The sequence below is a fragment of the Pagrus pagrus genome (genome assembly GCF_965226575.1).
Source record: "Pagrus pagrus genome assembly, chromosome: 21".
Classification (NCBI taxonomy): Eukaryota; Metazoa; Chordata; class Actinopteri; order Spariformes; family Sparidae; genus Pagrus; species Pagrus pagrus.
Genome location: NC_140208.1, coordinates 21,962,374 through 21,984,377, shown reverse-complemented (window position 1 = coordinate 21,984,377; position 22,004 = coordinate 21,962,374). Strand labels below are relative to the sequence as shown.

The following is a 22,004-nucleotide window of genomic DNA, read 5'->3' as shown; positions in this document are numbered from 1 at the left end:
ATTAGGGGACTGGCAACTGCCTCCTAATAGAAAGACAAAAGACAATAAAAAGGGAATTGGGAGAAAGGCAGAAAATGGAAGAAAAATGAGCTGAGAGAGGAGAAAAAAAGAAAGGAGAAACATAAATGATAAAATATAATCCCCTGTGTTGGGTGAAAAAGAGGCACTATCCCCCCTTTATCTCTCTTTCTATAAATATCTGACTATTTTCTGCTTTGGCTGGGTGCGTAGTTTAGACAGCAAAGGAAAGGAGAGAGAAAAGAGAGAAGAAAAAGGAAGGGAGGAGAGAGGAGTGTAGAGGAGGGAGATTGTTCCAAGTGAAGGGATGCCAGCCTGTGCATGTCAGCATTTCCAGGCAGGCAAGAAGGCGGTGCCCAGCCCTCCTCCTCTGGGTGAGCTGATGAGGCAGGGAGCAAAGGGTGGTGGGAGCAGGGTGGTGGATGGGTGGAAAAGTGGAAGGATGGAGGGGTGGGGACAACAGAGGTCTAGCTACACAGAGTCTGCTTGGGCTCCGGCTGGAGGGAGCGTCTCAGGCCGATTCAGAACGCTGCCTCGGCACCGTAGAGATGACCAAGCTGTCAGACACAAACACACACACACACACACACACACACACACAAAGCCTGTCCATCCCAATTCCTGCCTGGTAGACCCGGCCTGTCAGACACGGTATGTTGGAATATTTATCAGCAGGAAAAACAGCTTGTCCTCGTTGCTGTTGTCATGTATGCCAGAGGGGAGGGAGAGAGCAGTGGACAGACAGACAACACTACACATCTGTGTGTAGGCTACTTGTTCAGTGCTTTCTGTTGTAGAAGGCGAATGTTTTAACAAAAATCCCTGTCATTAGTCCTAAATTAGTCCGACTCACTGGATGTAGACTGTTGGTATTAAAGGATAACTACCGTTTTTTACAACCTGGACCTTATTTCTAGCAAAATATATGATCATTTACTCACCCAGATAACTTTGGTGTCATTTGAAGTCGTTCGGACGAAATTAGATCCAGTGTAGCGCCGGTATATCCATATAATGCGAGTGACGGGGCACGGAAACACAGCCTCTATATAACTCATTATCTGCCATGAAACTAGTTCATTTCACCAATATTTTGTTACGATACGCTAGCGCTATTCCCCTCTGAGTCCGGGCTCGTCGATTGTCAACATCCGGGGTCAAACTAGCAGTAGCAGCTACAGGTAAACAAGCCGGGCTGTCGCGGGTGCGCGCGCAGCTCAGAGATGACATCTTCCAGGTCAGAGGTAGTAGGGCAACCTACAGACCCCGGATGTTGATAACAGACAAGCCCGGACTCAGAGGGGAATAGCATGAGCGTATCATAACAAAATATTGGTGAAATGAACTAGTTTCGTGGCAGATAATGCTCATAGAGGCTATGCTTCGGTGCCCGGATCACTTGCATTATATGGATATACGCGGCACTTCACTGGATCTAATTTCGTCCGAACGACGCCAAATGACACCAAAGTTATCTGGGTGAGTAAATGATAATATATTTTGCTAGAAAAAAGGTCCAGGTTGTAAAAAACGGTAGTTATCCTTTAAGCCTGTCACTGGGCACCTGTTTCCAGGCGACATTCCCCTCTTCCTTCCAATTACAACAGCAACCTCCAAACTAGCACTAACTCGGTCACTAACCGCACAACGCAGATAGGGCTTGCTATTAAGGTTTAGTACCTCTATATAATTTCTCAACATGGGACTCACCCCTAAAAACCTGATTCTGTAAGGGGAAATTGCCATCCACCACACCCTCGCTGCCCCAGTGTTCAGAAAAATACTGCAGAGTCATGAGTCGTGGGAGTCCCTGCCGATTATACACATTCACATAGAAGACAAAAGCCAGATGTTAGTGGGTTTTTTGACGAGTATGAAAGGGGTATACTGTTTTCTCCGGTGTTTTCGCACAAAGAACCAGGCTGGGTTACAGTTAACTTTTAACTGACGTGATGCTGGTCTGGCAGAGATTTGCTGGAACATTCTGAATGTCAGCAGATGTCAAGTATCATAGTTAACATCAGCTGAGAAACAATTAATGTATTTATTTATTTATTTTAGTTACATCTTGAGAAAAAAAGATTCACACAAGTTTTCTCACATTCAATAAATGAAAAAGAAATAGGCTGAAGCCCAAGGCTAATTTTTAATTACCCTATATAAATGAAATTATAACCCAGAACATCAGCAATACAAAAGAAAGAAAATTAATTCACCTGAACAAAATACATTTGTGTCATCTGCAAATGTTACAAATGTCAACATATTAGATACCGTACAATATAATTTAAATAGTATAAGTATAAAGTATTTATAACTAATCTAACCTAACCTAAATAACTAACTAATAACTGGCCACTGAAAAATGAGTGAGATCCCCTCATCCACCACAAGTAAGATGGATGGAAAGGCCAGCTCATTCATCAGAAAGTGGTTGGGGCTGCCACGATGCCGCCACGATGCCTCTCTGAAACGGGCCTGTTCGGAAGGAACACCCTCTAACTTCCACTCCAATCCATCAGTTTGGGCTACAAGCAGGAAAAGACCAGGCTCGTTCTCGAGTTAAGAGAGTCCACCGACCAGGCTGTAAGGAATGCAAACATCAAGATTCCAACAGGCCGGAAGTGGAACGCCCAAACCGAGGTCAACAGAGCCATCAGTCGCCTGCAACACCAAGAGATTGTCGGCAGAGTCCAGGCAGGAAGAGCAGGCCTAGGGTGGGGAGAAGCACCACGGTTCTGGTCCAAGGCCAACCACAAAGAGAGGAAGGAGATGGTGGTGGCAGAGGTGACGAGGATGGAGGAAGAGCGCTATTAGATCAAGGCCGTGTCACAGGGCCAACAAGGAAGCTGGACAACCCGGGAAGGAGTCATCAACCGAAACATCAGTTGGACAGACCTTTGGAAGATCCCGCAGGCAAGGCTCAGCTTCCTCATTCGTGCAACATATGACACGCTTCCCTGTCCTCAGAACCTTCACCAGTGGTTTGGGAGCGAGGAATGCTGCACACTCTGCAACACCCCTAATGCAAACCTCCAGCACATCCCGTTAGGCTGTAAGATCGCGCTCTCCCAGGGACGCTACAGGTGGCGCCATGACCAGGTCCTGAGGAAGCTAGCAGAGGTGTTGGAGGGCCGTCGAAAGGGCAGCAGAGGGGTACCACCTGCAGAGAACCACAGCTTCATCGGCTTTGTCACGGAAGGTGGGGGGAGAAAAGACACCAGGCCAAAAGAAACACCTAGGCCATTCTCCCCTAACCAGGAGTGGAACATGAGGGTCGACCTCGACAGGCAGCTCCGTTTCCCGGTCGAGATCACTGTTACATCGCTCCGCCCAGACATAGTGGCGTGGTCCTCTAAGGCAAAATCCCTGCTCCTCATTGAGCTCACGGTACCAGTGGAGGAGGGGATCGAGCCTACAAACGAAAAAAGGCCAAGTACTCAGAGTTGGCTGCTGAGTGCCGGATGGCTGGCTGGAAGACCACCATCTATCCAGTGGAAGTTGGATGCCGAGGCTATGTGGGGCAGTCAACCACACCCCTTCTGAGGGACGCAGGAGTGACAGGAGGGAACCTGAAGAAGGCAACCAAAGAGCTGGCAGAGGAGGCTGAGAAAGGAAGCTTTTGGCTCTGGCTAAGGAGGAAGTCAACTAACCCCAACAACAGCCGCAGGGGGGAACACCTATCAGCTGCAGGGGGTGGCAGGGAGACGTCCCTGTCACTGCTCCGCCACCAGGAGACGTTCCAGGATTAAAGGAGTGAAACGTTGGTGATTGGTGGTTCCTGGCTGATGACCCTGCAGCTGACCCGTGGGCACCGGAGGAGGTGCGACCGGCAGCAATGCCTAGCAGGCGATTCCATCTCCCTGTAATCACTACTAATCTTGAGGAACACCACAGGTTAACTCTTCTACGATGTGATTCAATATTATTCATTTTTACATACCGGAACCTATTATTAAAATAACTTCTTAACCAATGCTGTGTGACAACTCTTATACCATAGCGACAACAATGGCAGAGAGAAACGTAACTTGCGCTGTGGGAGTTCTAGGACCTCACCATATTGTCCTAACAATAGAGTGGCCTGTATGTAAAGCCAAAAGCTTAATATGCAGCCTCCACACACTCCCAAAACCTACAAACAAAGAAAAATGTGCCTAAACCCCATCCATCCAGTAAATCACAACCGGCTGTGAAATGTGCTCAAACTCCATGTCTCATCTACCATTGGCTGAGTCTCACCTGAACGCACCACAGTTCCAGTGGATCAGCCATGATGTCTGGAGAGTTTAAGAACTGCCCCATCCATCCGTCCTTGCAAAGGAAGTCCTGGCTTTCTCGTGTGCAGCAGTTGCTTAAAGGGAGCAACCACAAACATTTGGACTTTTACCTTCACCGAGGTCATAGTCGCCAACCTCGCTGGACGAGCAACAGGACTGCGTTGCGTTTACTAAACAAGTTTTCTTTGTGTTCATCACAACTTGATTTAAGCTATTCCACTGTGTGAGCACACAATAAGCCGTGTTTCTATCTGGAACAAGGACTGGAGGAAGGTGATCAAGCCTGAGTTCATCCATCGGCCTCCAAGTGATAGAAAAGTGAATATTGTGTCTCTTCATAGCTATTACCTCCTTGTTGCGCTCTGAGCGTTAGCTCTTTCCCTTCTTTCCTTCTGTCTCCTCTCTACTAACCCACACACACACCTACACTAGCTCTGTCGATGCCTCATTGCGATCTCAGATGTTCCTGGTGGGTCTGCAGACACTGTTCAACCATTGTCTCGTTCGGGTATCACAGTCACCTCCATATAGATTGGCAGTAGAGCGCACACCCCTGCCAGGGCCAAACAGTTCCCTTTTATACTGACTCATACTGTAGATACCAGCCATCTAAATATGCCTGTTCTTTTTCATCAAGATCCATGCATTATTCCCTGAGAAAATAATGAAAATGTGGAAAAAATCCCAATCTCATTTTTTAAAATAAGGTGCTAAAAAGTTCATGGATCCGTCCCCTTATCCGAGTCTGCATCAACAGTTAATGGGGTCATTTCTGGGCCGAAACCCATCCGCCATCCAAGTTTCATGGAAATCCACTCATTTTTTGTGTAGTCCTGCTGGCACATACACAGGCAGAAAAAATTACTTACTTACTTACTTAATTCAATAATATAAAATGGTTCAATTTTTATATCAACCATTTTTGGATCAACATTCCCAACATTTAGAGATTTAATTGATTAAATGAAAAAAATTAAATATGTGTAATGGTGGTGTTAAAGGCTAATTGACCAGGACTCAGTGGACAACCAGAGACAAGTCATGAAGAACATTCATGTGATGGCAGAGACCATCTTTGACCAGAGACACGGGTTTCTATCTCCTTCAACAACCACCTGTCATCATGGCCAAACTCCACACTTGAACAGTAGAACTATACATATGCTACCATAAATCAGTTGAAATTGTATACAAGCTCTGGTCCTCATCTCTTTTGATTAGTTAATTGTAAATGTGCTTAATGATTCCTGCTCCTCCAGTCAGATCTGCAACACATTTGGTGATGCTGAGTCAAATTGTATATTAAAACATCTGACCAACATACATATGACAGATGCAGTATTTACAGACTGTGCTGTTTGTTAGAAACCTTTTTAAAAATGTGAGGTGTAAAAGAGCCGCAGAACGTCTCTTTTTTTGTCTTTACATTGAAATTATTTTATTGCTTTTCTTTTTGCGTATGCATAACTTACCATCTGCTCTATCAGAAGCTTACTTGAGATAGCTGAGGTCTGTCAATGGATCGTTTGCTCCTTTGTAACTCCGTAATTTTTAAGATGGCTTCTGTAAATAGTGTATTTAATTAGGAATCACACTTGACAGGTTACATCAGCAGCCGAGTGGGGACAAAGTGACACATTCTAGTTTGAATTGCTCAGCCCCCAGACTGAACAACAAACACGTCTACAGTCATAACAATATTTGGCTATTTTGGTTGATTGCCTTTCATGTGAGCTTCCAGTCCCGGCATGGTGCCTCGTCTGCTTGCAGCTTGCCGGCTTCAAAAGCTGAAGTGACCTCATTTCCCCGTCCTCCTGCTGAGCCTGGCCTGCTGCAGATGGTCAGGCACGGGGAGCTGATCGTCACGCTCACAACAACCAATCTTTGTTCCATTCACCTCCACTCTTTGACGACCAGTCAGGCAGGGGGGGTTCCATAAAAAAACTGTGCTGCTGTAAAGGGATGTGTGAGAGGTGACGTTTATGCCGCACAGTGTGGCTCTTGTGTGAGGGTATGAATTTTTGTTTTGAGTGTTACTGACACCACATCCAGCTCTGTCACCTCCATCAGCATTTCTTGCCAGTGTACCTCATGTCAGTCACACAACAGAGATTGACTGGTTAATTAGATACACACAGTCACACACACACACACACACACACAGGGTGTATTGAGGTTTTAATTAGGTTTTGATTAAAGTGGGCTCCAGTTGACTATTGACACTTTAATTTTGTGTTCTGTTACATAAGAATAGACCATATTTATGGTGTGTTATTCAGGGAGAAAGGGAGCAGTACTAACATCTTACAAGGCCTACCCATACTGAGAAAAAATCATATTGAGATCATAATTCATAATTTGTGCACATCAACTTCCTTGCTCTCAGTGAGCTGTAATTAAGAGGTTATTGAGGGAAAACTCTTAATGGCACGGTAGTTAAAATATAATTATACAGAATAGTGTTGTGTTCCCACAGAAAGTGAATCATTTTTTATTTTTTTTTGCACCATTCACATTGTTGTGCTGGTTGAAAATATTCAACTCTAAGGAAAAAAAAATTCACGTGTCGCAGCGCTTGGCTGAGTGTTGTGTGGGGAGTGCCGGGCAGAGTGTGGGATCAGAGCTGAGCAGCGCCTCAAAGCCGGCCAGCTCTGGAGGAGAGAATTTGGTGCAGAGCCAGACCTTCTGGAGGAATAAACAAACGGAGGCACATCAGGTTCCTGCCTTATCCTAAGCTGTTCACTGACAGGAGGAGAGCTCAGAGATCATGTTAATATTTTGGTATTAAATAGTGGATTTTTCATCACTCCTGTTTATGAAGCTGAAGCAGCGATCCGTGGAGGTGACCTCCATTGTCGGGTGTTTCTGTACTAAAAGGATGAGTACCGAGTGGAGCTTGAGGGGAAAAAGCAGAGAAAATCGGAGTCTTCGGTGAATGCTTAGTTCTTTGAGAGGCTGACCTGAATTCAAACACAGACACACACACATGCTGTGTGCTGGTTCTCACGAGTCTACGGCTGATGTAAAGCTAATGTAACGCAATTAATCTCACAGGCAAAAAATCTCTTTGCATAAGCTGTGAACATATCATAAGGCATTAATATGTGCTATATAATGCCTAATACAGAGTGAATATGCTACTAATGTGCATGCTAATAAGCAAATAGTTAATGGTTAATGTGTTTCCTCATCTTAAGTCTTACCAAATAAATATATATTATTTATCCTTTTAAATAACGAATAAATAAAATGGCCCCCCTCTCCTTTAAAACACACGAGTGAAACCCAGTATTTATCAGGGTCAGTTCTCGTTCACAGGGCTGACACAACAGTGTCGTTTGGCCCTGCGAGGCAGACGTAACCTTTGCAGGTCCGAACTCTTTGCAAACCTAAAACAACAACAGTGGTATTTCTCACTCAGGCTGCAATGCTGCATAGTCACACCTGAAGCTTTAACACACAGATGGTCTCCAGTGGGTCATTGTGATAGGCTGAGGGCACTAACCAACAAGAGTTCAGCGTTGATAGAACAACCTCTAGTAAGGTGTTGGCCATGGCAGCCAGTGACAGAGGGTAAAGTGCCTGTTACTGAGTCATCCCCCATCTGGGTCTGTTTGACAGCAAACACCATCATCACCATGTTACACTATCGCATGAACATTTTTTTTTACGTTACACAGACTACAGGAGGAGGTGAGCATTACTGTACAAACAGACACAGGGGCAGATTGAAAATTGCAGAGGTAGGTAGTAAAGAAGTTCAGTAGTTACTGTACTTCTGACAGCTCTTTACTACATTTTAACACAAATATCTGTCCTGTCATAGTTTGGGGTTTTTGTTAGTTAATTCCTGTTTGGTTTAGTAGTTTCTGTGTCATTTTTCCATTCCATCTTTCCATTTCCTCCCTTTGTCTGTTTTCCCATCCTTTTTCTGTGTACACCTGTGTCTCATTTGTTAATCACTCCTTGTGTATTTAAGTCAGTGTTTCTCCCTCACTGTTCATTGGTTCATCTGTTCTGTTATCATCCTCGCGTCATTTCTATTGTCATCATGTCTTCATTCTGCGTCTCCTGCATTCCTATATCTCTTGCCTGGTCCCCATTTTCAGCAATTTTTCACTCTTTACTCCATTTTAGTCCGGTTTCTCCTCATTGCCAGCTTTTTGATACCTGCTATTTTATTTGTCACATTTCTTGGACTGGTTTTCAGCTTTGATTAAAGCTTGCTTTTTGTTGTGAATCTGCCTGCCTCCGTGTACTTTAAGTACATTTCGGAGCTATACTATTGTACTTTAACTTGAGTAAAGAAGTTCAGTCAGCACTGCCTCATGAACTGTGTGGAGGAGAAGGGAAGAGAGGTCAACAGTCTAGAAGGGAATAGTGGACAAGGCTGTAACAGTCCAATTTTAACACTCTTCACACACACATCTCCACTTTGGACATTTAACTGTTTGGGCTGCCAGCTCATCAGTGCCAATCAGTATATACATGAAATGAATCCCCGGCATACCATTCTATTTGTGCAGGCCCCACAGCTCTCTCCCTCTCAGGAGCATGGTCGTAATGTGCATTCAATGACTCCATAAAACAGTTGCATGGGGAAAAAAGCCATCACTCCTTGTTTGTGGTGCTTGAAACTACAGGGACCATTTGACTGTGTGATGGAGGATAAAGGAGCAGCGGATGGCACATTGTCTATGTTAAAATGAGCTGAGTTGTCTGTGTTCTGTTTGTAAAGCCCATTGACTCTCTCTATGTGCTCTGTAATGTGTAGAATGAAATTTCCTTTGAGTGAGATAACAATTTATATGTACTTAGCAAAGGTAAAGGATTGGAACGTAATTGTGTGGGTTGGGGATTTTTTTTGACAACTTTCTGCATTTTAGAATTGATTTATAATGCTCTTGACCTTGTTCACAACACACAACTCAAACATAACCACTTAAGAAAATACTGAGAGGTGCAGAAAAGCTGAAAAGGAACAGACTGTCTCTAAATGTAATATAAAAGGAAAGTGTGACAAAGATGGTGTAATGATGCCTGACCTCTCAGTGAACTGTTATTCAGCATTTGGAAAATGTGTGGGTGTACACCTGAGCAGGATAAAGAGGATAAAGGCAACTTTCTTCTGGAGATGGATTAATGAAAGCTCATGTTCAAAGGCGCACACATACGTCTCATTCCCTCAGACATTTTCAGGCAGGACTGTCATATGGGGGGGAATGGAGGAACTACTGTCCCAATCCCCACAGCACGTGGAGAACCGTCAAGAGGCCACGTATTAAATGTTTGTTTCAGTGTTGTGTAATTCACAAATGCAGGTATACACTCACGCAATCATTCAGGTCATTCATTCACAGGAGGATTGGAGTGTGTTCCAGACAGTAAATACACAGCTACATGATACAACAACATATGTCTTGGACTGCTATCCAGATACAGGTATATGACATTATCTCGAATGATATGATATCTATCTATCTATCTATCTATCTATCTATCCATCCATCCATCCATCTCTATCTCTCGATGGGTGGATGGATGGATATATATATATATATATAGAGATAGAGAGATAGAGAGAGAGAGAGAGAGAGAGAGAGAGAGACACTACATTTAACACGAGCACAGTGAACAGAGTGCAGTAGTAGTTTACAATGCAGGGTGAAACGTGCTCTTCAATAGGAAGATTTATTTAATAATTAGGTGTGAAAGTATATGTGCTGTACATAATAACATAGGACTTCAACAAATCTTTTGTACTTATCTTTTTAATGAACTGATTCAGGTAATTAGCTACATTAAAAATAGCTTTGCCCATTACTAATTTGTTTTTACCTGCAGTTTTAAAATTGTCCATTATTAGAGCCATAATTAAAATACCATCATTGGCAATGGTTGCATTAAGACTAGTGTTTAAAACAGGCCTATTCAACTACTTCAAAAACCCCTATGTCTGACCTGTAAAGCTCATCATTTAAATGTGTTAAAGAAACGCAATATATACGAAAGTACAATACAAAAATGTTCATTTTACATCTTAGAAGTAGGATGGTTCCATTCTCATAAACTCCCCCTGCTTAAATGGCTGGGATTAAAACTTGTTGATGAAATAAGTTGATGAGCAATTTTGTGTTTGGCAACAGATACAATATGTTAGCCTACTATTAAAATGATCAAAGGGCCAGAGTGAGGTTGTCAAAGGGCTGAATTTAGCCCACCGGCCGCCAGTTGAACAGGTCTGGTCCGAAACAATACACCATTTCTCCTGGGGGGCACTGAGACTGCATATGCACATATTTTGTACTCCAGTCCTGGCTAAAATCTGCCTGTCCTCCTCTTTCAGGACATGCTTAATTTACCCTATCCAGTGAGCAGTTCAGTATCGGTACACAGAAAATAAGTACTGCTATAGGAATTAGAGAAATAAACTGAGTGTGTCGAGCTTCAGGGCTCAGTGGAAAGGTTTGAGTTTGCTGTCCTGAAATGCTTCCTCATGTTGTGCTCTTCTTTTCATCCAGGGTTCGGCCAACTCTGATTGCACAATGAACACACATGCTAAAATATAATTTTCTCAGTCCAGTCACTCTTAAAATAATTATTTTCACTGTGATTTGCAGGGCATCACATGCAAGAAGAAAACTGTTGGATGTAGTTTAGAAATGGAAAAAAATGTATTCTGTTATTTGTGAGAAATGGTGCAAACTGCATAACTGTGAAGGATATCTGTGTGACTATTATCTTAGACTGGTTTCCTAGTCCTGTGGAAAATTAGACTAGTCAGAGCAGTTACACAGAACAAAAAGCAGACTGCAGGCTTTGGGTAGGCACTTACTGTTTTTTTGTTCAATTGCTAACAAGTATCAGTCAATACTGAAACCACCTTCTCAAAACTATTCATATAGTCTGCACTACCAACATGCATTTGGCCAAACACTTAATCTCAACTCCAAAACTTTCTCAAAGCGCCAAAACATGTCCCCAGATAAGCTCCTTCAGCCATAACACCGGCACCAATCCTACCCCAGAAAGCATACATTGTCACTCATAACACGCTGACCAAAAAAATACTAACAACAGGGAGTGTAACAGAAATGATGAACTTTTATCATTGATGTTTGAATTATTTTTTACTGAGCTGAAGAAGCCTCTTGGATGAGAGATGGAATGTCCAGTTGCCTAAGATGTAACACATTTTACAACTGCTAACAGTCTTTAACTAAAAACGACATCGCATAATTAATTTTCTGTTCAAAACCACGTTTTGTCACACACACACACACACACACACACACACACACACACACACACACACACACACACACACACACACACACACACACACACACACACACACACACACACACACACACACACACACACACACACACACACACACACACACACACCCCTCTATCAAAACGTGACAAAACCTGACTCAATATCAAATAATTCTGTCATAGGTCAATCATAGTGCAATGACTTTCCAATACTATTGTAAAGTCATCAGCTCATCAGATGCTGTGGTTTACTTGATCTTACGTAAAATGCAATGTCAGCCTTATCTTCACTCAGATGTTTTTTATGAGTACAAGGAAACACCAAGCAGAGCAATTGTGTGAAACCTGGTCATAATGTTACAGTTTAGCCTCTGGGTGTGTGTGTGCGCGTGTGTGTGTGTGTCTACAAGTGAGCAAGCAGTCAGGCATGGATTGTACGTGTGTATGCCGGTGGCCAAACAGTAACATGCTGATCATATAAACATAATTCATCTTCAGATTTTATCTGCCTCCATATTCTACAGGCAGAGAAGCCTGAGTGCACACAGAGACAGAGCCTGATGGAGAGAGACACAGAGAGAGTAATCACCCAACACAGAGCACCACGGAAAGTCTTCTCGCTTTCCTCTGCTTTAAAATGAACACAGGCAAAGCCAATTCATTCAATTCATCAATACATCGTCTGGTGTGAATGAAAAACAACTCGGAGGAGAGGAGAGGAGAGGAGAGAAACAACATCAGAGCTACAGAAACAATTAATGTTGGAAGCAGGGCCCGGCCCAGGTTCATTAACCCCCCCAGGCAAGGCCTTGTCTCCTGGGTTGGTGCCAGCCCCAAAGACCCCTGAATGCCAACCTGCTGCTAATGGTGCCTGGAGGACACACACACACACACACACACACACACACACACACACACAGACACACACACACACACACTTCATTGTACAAACATGCTAAATAATAAAACAGAAAAATAAAGCGACATATACATATGTTTTATTTTTTCAAGATTATGATGTTCTTTCAGAATAAAAAAAACATTTACTTTCAACTCATCTAAACGTGACCTTCAGCTTTTCCAACTTAGTAAGAATTTCATTCTTTCAGTCAAAGGTTTGGCATGAGACTGATAAAATACTGATTATTCGTAGCTTCAATCCTAAACTATATGAATTACTACCTGAAGTTATGCAACAGTTGTTCAAAATGCACATCAAAACAAAATCTGGAGCACATTATTTATTTACATTTATTAATTAGAGCATTCACAATAATCACTCAGATTGAGCAGGGAGAGGTGCACAGCTGATTAATGTTACTGTTTGCTATTGATGCCCCTGTCGACTCGTCTCCCCTCTGTGGACGGCTACAATGGGGGGAAATGGAATTAGGGCCAAAAGATCAACTACAGAGAAAACAACTACAGAGAGCAGCATAGCAAATCACCTCCAATCCATTTCAGTACTCTGGACAGTGTTACACACTCGTACCAACGCACACACATCTTAAATCAACCGTAGGCCGACTCATTTCATCATCTGTGTAACAGCACAAACATCTGCTTACTTGTGGGGTTTATGGTGATCATATGCCACGATGTTTAAACACTAAGAAGCATTAACCACATGCCAGCTTAGCTCACGTTAAATACCTATAAAATAGGCAAACAAGCGACTTTTTGATTTACTTCGCTGGGCAAGAAATGAATGACAGAATAGACAACATTAAATATGTCACAACATTTATTTGATAGTGACCAAGGAGGTGCAGGGTCCGAACAAATAGGTGCGAGTCCCAATCTGGGAGACAAATTAAACGCTATTTAAGAGGAATGTGCATGTTTTAGAAACAAATGCAACAAACACCGGATATGAAGAACAGTATTTCAGGTCAGTTACAGAAGTCTGAACTATTAAGGGTATCTATTCATATTAAATCAATCAGTGCCAAAATTTAGTGACAACAGAGAGTGAGACTGCAACAAGTCACACAGAGTCAGGGCAACAGTCACTCTAATATTTGCAATGCAAAATACAAAGCTGACCAGGGAAACACCGAGGAAACACCCATTCAAACATCACATACTGTATCTAAAAACTGAAGAGTGTACTGTGCTTGATAACCTGAAAGCCAGCTGATGTTAGCACAACTGCAGCCAGCGCTGAACGCATACACAAGAGTTAACGACATCAGCATGCTATCTCGGCATTTTTGGCTAAAACTCAGCCCTGTCCTTTTGACGGTTTAGACTTTTGAAATTACTTAATTTTACAGAGAGAGTAAAGCACAGAAAATGTATCTCTGGGTACCGGTACAGGAATCCAGGTTCCAGTACAACTAGTGGTGTCTGTTGAAATGTGAACAGTAGCCAACCCTAACAGCAACAGTAACACCACAGGAAACGTTGTCTGTTTACACTTTAAGTATTTAAGACCACCTTTGAAAAAATAATAAAGCAGAGTATAATTAACTACTAAGTACGTGCTTTAACTTATCAGACCTTAAACCTGTACTATACATGGTGATATGTATAAATTAAAGAGTTTGACATTAACATTAAGAGTAGCAGGGATGACAGTAACACACGTAGTACTGCCCTTGTCTCTGTAAAAAGCTCTCATTTGAATTGGTGGAGAAATAGCTGGGCTTGTAATTAGCAGCAGCGATTAACTTTAAGTGAAAAGGGGGCATAGGCCAGGGTAATGTAAAGGGGGGAGGCAAGGGAGTGCCAAAGAAAAGTCAAATATGAAGGACTGAGAGAGGAAAAGAAAAAGAGGAGAGAGACAACTGAGGAGAGACAGAACGAGTAGAGTGACAGGAAGAAGAGAGGAAGAAAAAAAAGCTGAGGTGAGAAAGGCAAGATTGAGAATAAGTGTATGTGAGTGTGTATGTGTGTGCGGATATCTGTGGCTGACTCGTCTGCAGTGTGTTGCGAATGTTAAGCAGAGCGACGTGGGGTGGTGGCATCCAGGCCTGGTGATTAATGTTGACACAGTAAGAAGAGGCCAGCCTGTTGACATCCATTACTGCTCTCAGCTTAACGAGGCCGGGGCCACAGAGACACCCACCACACCAGGCCAACCACACACAAGGTGTGTGCGCACGGACTACATCAAAAGCTCAAACCAGCGCTGTGTAACTCAAGGTTTGGTTGTTGAAGTGGTGTCACACAGTTGGATCTCACGGCCGACACTGGAGTTCACAGTACAGCACCAATTCTGTCATCAATGTGATGCATCAATAATGTGAAGTCTCAATTTAAACAAATTTGTTTATTCCATCACAGGTCTCATTCACACAGACACACACACACACACACACACACACACACACACACACACACAGACAGAGACACACACAAAATTAGAATAACACCAAGCAGCACAAACTTACATTGACAGCCGCAAGTTATAAGTATCTAGCTCCTTCCACTGAGTGTAGTTTTTATTTTAAATATCAGGTTATCTACATCATTCAGAATAAATCACTTATCTAAATTTGAAAGCTTATAATAATAATAATAATAATAATAATAATAATAATAATAATAGGTGTTTCTCTTCATTTGTTAATTAGATGAAGACACCCTCAACTCCTATTTATATCACCTTTCCCCCCACCTAGAGTCTGCATCCAGCATTCATTGTTGGAATGCACTGCATCCACTGCCCTACTAAAACTCCAAACTTTTGAAAACATCCTAAAATGTAGCGGGAACTGCAATAGATGTCACAATTCACCATCAGATCTTACACACGTTTTTAGTGCAGCCCACAACTGACAGATTACTAGTATACAATATTTTAAGTCTTATCTGAGTCCCTCAACATACAGTATAGCTTCAACCCGACACCTAGATGTGAAACTGTGGCAACCGAGATCAAACTTACAAACACAAAAACATCATTGTGTTCTCAAACCTTTAGCACGTAGGAGAATCCTAATGGATTGGAAGTTAGCTAATACCCTGTTTTTTTCTATGTGGCTGAAATAACTGGTGTTCTTTTTTTTAACTTCACTGCAGGGACATCCTGAGAAACTCAAATTCACTTGGGGTCAAATCATACAATACTTTGATAGATTGAAGGCTCTATGGATACAGAACTGTTTCCTGTTATCTTGGTTCAGGGTTAGTGGTTGCCTGATGCTATGATTGTATCAGTGAAGTTGTGGCTCCAGACGTTCTGATCAACCGCCACATATGGAAGAAGCAACAACAAAAATGAAAATGCGATGTGGATTTAGGGATACTGCAGTACCACGAACATACCCTATGTGGAAAACTTCAGCACCTTCTACAAAAGACACCGACCCTGAAATGTCATAAACCCAAACGAGCTGAAGGCTGCCAGTCAGTACTTCTGTGACTCTGGACAGCTTTATTAATAATGATGAGTATGATTCTAACTTACACAGAATAGACACAGTCGGGGGTGGTGTCGCTGTATACTGTATGTGAAGTCATGTTTATCTAACACTATTTTAATGCTGCTACAATATCTCAATCTCTTAAAGTTAACTTACAGTAATAATCCATTTTTTGTGGTGGGTGTACGCAAACCAACCTCAGCTTAGTAATGTTTAAGCTAACTGTAACTGATTGAATCTGAGTAAGTATTGCTGAATTAATATGATTTGTGAAAAGAAAAAGATGAACAAAAAAACATCTGTGATGGCCTCAGGGTTGGCCCTGTTCTGTCCTCTGTGTATTTCCTTCGTTTCAGGAAGTTGATGGGTGGAGCTGAGTCATCAGTGATGCAACACACCTGAGCAGGCTGGGCTCAGGACCTGCAGGATCCTCTCTCTCTTTCTCTTGCCCTGACCTGCCAACTGACATTATTATTTGTTTCTATATTGTGTTCCACATCCATACACCCACACAGACATTGCATACATACTGATTGACTGATGGACATAATTATATTGCTTATTTCATTTAGTTAATTAAAACCTTTTGCATTATTTACAGACTACAGTATGTGTGGTCTCCCTCTTTTGTCACCTACTGTTGAGCCAGGATGTGACACATCTGTGTCAGTAGCGTATGCTGTCATTAAGAAAGGAGCTCTTCCTGCTCCTGTTTTGTTCATGTGTGCGGGTAAAAGTCTATTATTTGTCTTGTACAAATGTTTTGAACTTAATGGAGAAAAGTAGATCAAACATGAATGAATGACACTGGAACTGTTGCAATATCTCCTAATTATCCTTCATTACAAATACATACTAAGTGCTAGTATTAAATGGTGCCATGTATTTATTAACAGTGATGGATGTTAAATTTGTCATGTCGTAATATTTATGATATTGTCACGTGGTTATGTATTTACAAAATGCAACAGAATAGTTTCTAATTAGGGAGCATCCAAAGTGTAAATGTGTTTTTACTATAAAAGCTCAGATTTACAGGAAACCACAATATGATGACAGCAGTGTAAAATGAGAGTAACTGCAAAGACGAGCAGGAGCATCCTGTGGAGCACGAGGAGAGCTCATGTGAGGAGAGCGCACCATGTGGGGCCCAAACAAACATTTGTTAATGCTGCAATTAATAATAAAGAACATTTGAATATTTCCTATAACATATTATGAATATGTTATTGCAAAAATACCGAGATTTATCACACATACTCAATACTGAGAGCATACACATAGATTTCTTCCCTGCTACCGACAAAGAGCTGAGAAGATTTAAAGATATGGATTGAATGTTGAGCATGCTCACAATTTTCACAAATACACAGACACTGATACACACACCGTTCCTTCCATTCATCCACGCTACCATCCACTCTATCTGCCAGCATGGACGCAGCATGGGGTCCAATAGGTCTTTGATTGCTCTAAGTATATCTGGCTCTCTTTTTCTCTCTTACTCTGCTTTCAGCCCTTTTGTGTCACCTGAGACGGAGAATGATCTTGAAAATTACTGTCTGCTGGACGGCCTCGCTGACAGCTGCTCCTCTCACATTTACACTGCTCTGTTACAATTGTAGCCCTTCTCTTTCTTTTTTTTCTTCACGCCACAGTCTCATTATCTCAAAACCCTTTCTGGTCTTTAAAGAAGGCCCAGTGAAAAAGGCAACAGCAGTTCCCGCCTTCCCAACTTCGACTCTGACAGAAGCTGACTGTCAATCAGCCACGGAGAAGCCGAGGGCTTTTTATCACGAACCTGAAGCCACCTCAAAGAGTCCTGGACCCCCCATCATCATAAAGGAGTAAAGTAGTGTTAACACTGAAGAAAATGTGACCAGAAATCAATTAACTGCTGAAGAGTGGTAATGGAGATGATTGTGGAAACATTTTGAGTTGAGTTGGGTTATACCATTATAAATCTGTGTGCTTTGTCTTTGTCGGCACAGACTATAGGCCTAAACCAGGGGGAGTGACAAGGAGTGTTTGAAAAAGCCTGAGAGGTTAAAGAAAATGGTTCAATGAAACTGAGAGCAGGGAGCGATAAAGCACAAGAAAATCTGATATCAATATATCTGCCATTCTACACACATCTTGTGTCAAAGATATGAGATGGAGGTCCATATCATTAAGACCATATGAAGAGCAGAGTTCATATTCTAATCATCAATAAAGTGAATATCAACATGCAAGCAAACAAAATGCCAAAAAAAATAAATCAAATATAAATAAAAGGGGGAAGAAAAGGAGAGAAAAAAAACTGACAAAAGGAGCGACCCAGATGCCTTGTTGACCTTTTCAACAGTTCTGGTCCCAGTTTGTCCTCCTTTGCCATAAGCACTCTGTGCAATTCTCAAGTTCACACAAAGCTAAACTTTTAGGGTTAACATTGTTGAGCCAACTTGTTAGGAAATAGATGTGTATGAGTTAATTAGTGTTTTTTGTAGTGGTGTCGTGTAGCCTAATGCGTTACCTTCAATATGGGTGTGATTGTACGGACCTGTGAGCGCAAGCCTCTGCTGCTTGAACAACTCCATACCAACACAGTCCTGTCAATAGGATGCCTCGGTACAATTGATCTCACACAGGGATGTGACCACCCTCTGCTTCTGAATATTTGCCTCTCACCTTGACATATTGACCTCCACACTGCGATCATTTCCTCCTGTCCCTGTGGGGTTGACATGAAGCCCAATGAGTCTGACAGGGCTGTCACTGCCCGTTACAGACCCATCGGCCCTTATAGACAGTGTTTACCACAGGTAACACAAAGGGAGACTGAAGTAGAAGTCCTCAAGGATCCACCCAGTTCCTAGCAACAAAGGCATGACCCTAGGACCTAACCCTCGATCTCAATTATATTCAGTCAGGTCAGGTTAGGTTTGGGTTCTTTTTTGTTGCTTTAGACTGAGGTCTGTGGGTCAAAATATTTAAAACCCAAGTTCACCAGCTCTGATCATGTAATGTGTAGTGGAATCTCAAAGTCCCATGCGTTTGTGTCAAGGCTGTTGCAGACAGAAATTGACACTGGGGTGTTACTTACATTTGATGTCAGTCTTTACAGCCATTAACCAGTCAATACCAATTCAAAGATGGTCTGATTCTTCCAGACTGTTGGACATCTTTTTGGCCCCAGATAATCTCACCCGGCCTTTATTATAAACCAACTTGAGGTGTGAAGCTGGTCTTTCCTTGGGAGAGGGGAAACTCTCCCTTCTGGATTGCATCATATTGACAGGTTTGTAGCTGCAAAGTGGGATGATGGATTTAAGGTCTGTTTCAGACTGTAGAATTGGGCTGATAGACTGCCATCATTCTCGCTGATGCCTGCCAGAGTTGTTACCATTTGTGACATGTGGGAGAGATAATGCATTGCTAATGTTACATTTCCATGTCCGGTTTATTATTTTCTCACTAAACTTGCAGCTGTGTTTCTTTTATATGAAACCCAGCACAGGGATGTATGCCGGTGGTGACAGGAGACAGTTGTGCTAATGAGCAACTTCTGCTTTACAGAAACTCTGAGAGGGCACACTACCTGCAGTTCAGAAACACAGACACCACTCAACAACCATGTATATGTTTCACAAGAGAAAAAAAAAAAATTCTGTTTGTGGAACTGAGTCAATAACCTTTTTCAAGAGAAAAGTAAGTCTCATTATTATAAGTGTTTGTTTTTGTAATATTCATTTTGACCACAAGAGGCTGAAGCGCACGACTACTCATGTCCTAAATAAGATGAAAAGCATCCATGTTCTTCCAGGGGAGGTTTAATTTCTCTCTGCACTATAATAACAAGATGCACAAGTCTTGGCAGGCTATGTATGAATTATGGCCACAACCGAGGAAGATGAAGAATGCATATTTCTGGCAGAGAAAACGAGTTGTGTCTTAGGTGGAGGTTGAAAAACACTTTCCATTTACATTGACCTTTAGCAGTGCGAGGACAGTGAAAGTCCATGCATCCATCAGCATTGCGCACAAGTGCTGTAAATATTTATATGTTTACAGCGGTCAGACTTACTGCTTTGTGCACCAAAATTATGCGCGACAATATACAGTATAGAGTATATACATGACTTATAATGGTCTGTAGAGGTTTCATTGGGACCTTAATGCATCAAACCAACTCAGAACATAAAGATTCATTAAAACTTTTCATTCAAACAACTTTGCTAAAAAAAATTTAGAGTTGCAAGGGTTTGACAACAGGTGAAGTTCACCTGGGTGCTGTGTCAGCGTTTAAGTTAAATAAAATGAATGAGTTAAAATTTCTTCTTCCCAAACCATCCCAGCCACAGCAGACATTTTACACTGTGCCTCAGCCCTTGCCATCTGTGGTCTGAAGCCGCCACCTTCCATAAAACCAAAGTCTGGTCTGGGACCCAATTCTCTGCCTCCACCGCCTCCTCCTCCTCCTTGTCAGAAGATAGCGATAGTATCGATTGGCCATTTGGAGCCAGGGAACTCCAAAGAGACATGCATAATTACAAGGGGATAAGGCAATCTACTGCAATTAACCACTCCTCCCCTGGCAGCCTCAGCCGTGGACCATCTCTCATCCTATGCAGGAAATAAATTACCTCAGCCCGATCACCACCATCACACCCACTGAAATATAGGAACAATTAAACAGGAATTAATTCTAATTCATGCAGCCCCTATCACTAAGGGGGCATATTTCAACCATGGTATTAAAAAACTATTACAAGAAATTAATTGTAAACCACAGTTTCTTTGATCCATATAATAAATCACTGGTTCTTTCATAAAGAGCTCGGAAGAGATAAGATTAACACCGTTGTCAAACATTTTGTAAGGCTGAAGGGTCATTCTGAGAGGTGCTTTGTGGGAAAGGTTTTTCATTAGGATAAATAAATCTTGTCATAGAGTTTAGTGTGTGGCCAATGCAGAGAAGGGCAAGACATTTCTTTAAATTTCATTTTCATTTGATGTTGCAGGAACAACTTTCAATGGGCACAGATGGACAGATTGTATGAAGGAATGAGGACAGGGAGCATCTCCCACTGATCCTTTGAGCAGAATGAGAAACAGACTATGGAATTATTCATTACAGCCAACTGCAGCATCATCACTTCTCACACTTGCCTTGTTTATTTCTGAATTTACAATTTCAGCCAATTTTACACCAGATTACCACAATGTCAGGCCTCCACTTTTCTCCCTGTGGACCATTTTCATAATTTTCCTGTCTCTCCAAAATGTTAAAAAGGCAACTTTCAAGGCAGTTTGTTTCTTGCTTTAGGCTCCCTTGGTTCCTCGTTGCCTTGTAAGGGTTGAAAACAACTCACAACTTTTTTTTTCAGAGAATTTTAATAAGCATACGGTCACCCTGCAGGTAATTAGCTGGGGGATGAAGAGAAGCTGCCGGCTTGGATTCAACTCCCATTTGAACTGCTGTTGTGTTGTACAGCTTAAGAGAGCTGCGTTGAAAGGGAGAGCCCCTAGCCAGCCTTTGGGTAGAGAAGCCCATCACATTGAAAATGTTCTCAGTCTCTGCTGAAACTCTTCATAGCATCAAATAGTATTTCAAATCCATTTGTTTCATTCCTCTTCAGTGGGGGCCCTTTTTCTTGACACCCTTCCCTCGCTCTCCTTTCTTTCTCATTCCACACAGAAATCAGGGCGATTCCCAAAGTGCCCCATTTTTTTTCTCTCACCATTTTCAAAAGAGTTGGAGTCCTACACAGTATGTTTGTGAAATCATGATTGGGTAAAACATCCCAATAACAACAAAAGGAATATTCCTCAGAGCTGGCTCCAACATTTCACCAGCATCATGTGTGGCTCTGACACAGAACAGATTTCTGTTCTCTTTGCTGTCTTCTGGAGAGGGACACATTTACGGTATATGGCCATTTTATGACCAGCAGTACAAATATTATTATTACAACACTGTAATAATCAGTGTTCAGTTTTTGCCTCAAAACATTTTCTTGTCAGAGTGGAGGAGCTGTTGAAACAGCAACAATCATACTATTCATTTAACTTAG

The 22,004-nt window shown here is 42.1% G+C and overlaps 1 protein-coding gene across 3 annotated transcripts in view; it reads right to left on the bottom strand.

Moving 5' to 3' along the window:
* LOC311250962 (RNA binding protein fox-1 homolog 3-like) overlaps nucleotides 1-22,004 on the bottom strand; it is a 655,829-nt gene that overhangs the window by 585,257 nt on the left and 48,568 nt on the right. The window lies entirely within an intron of this gene.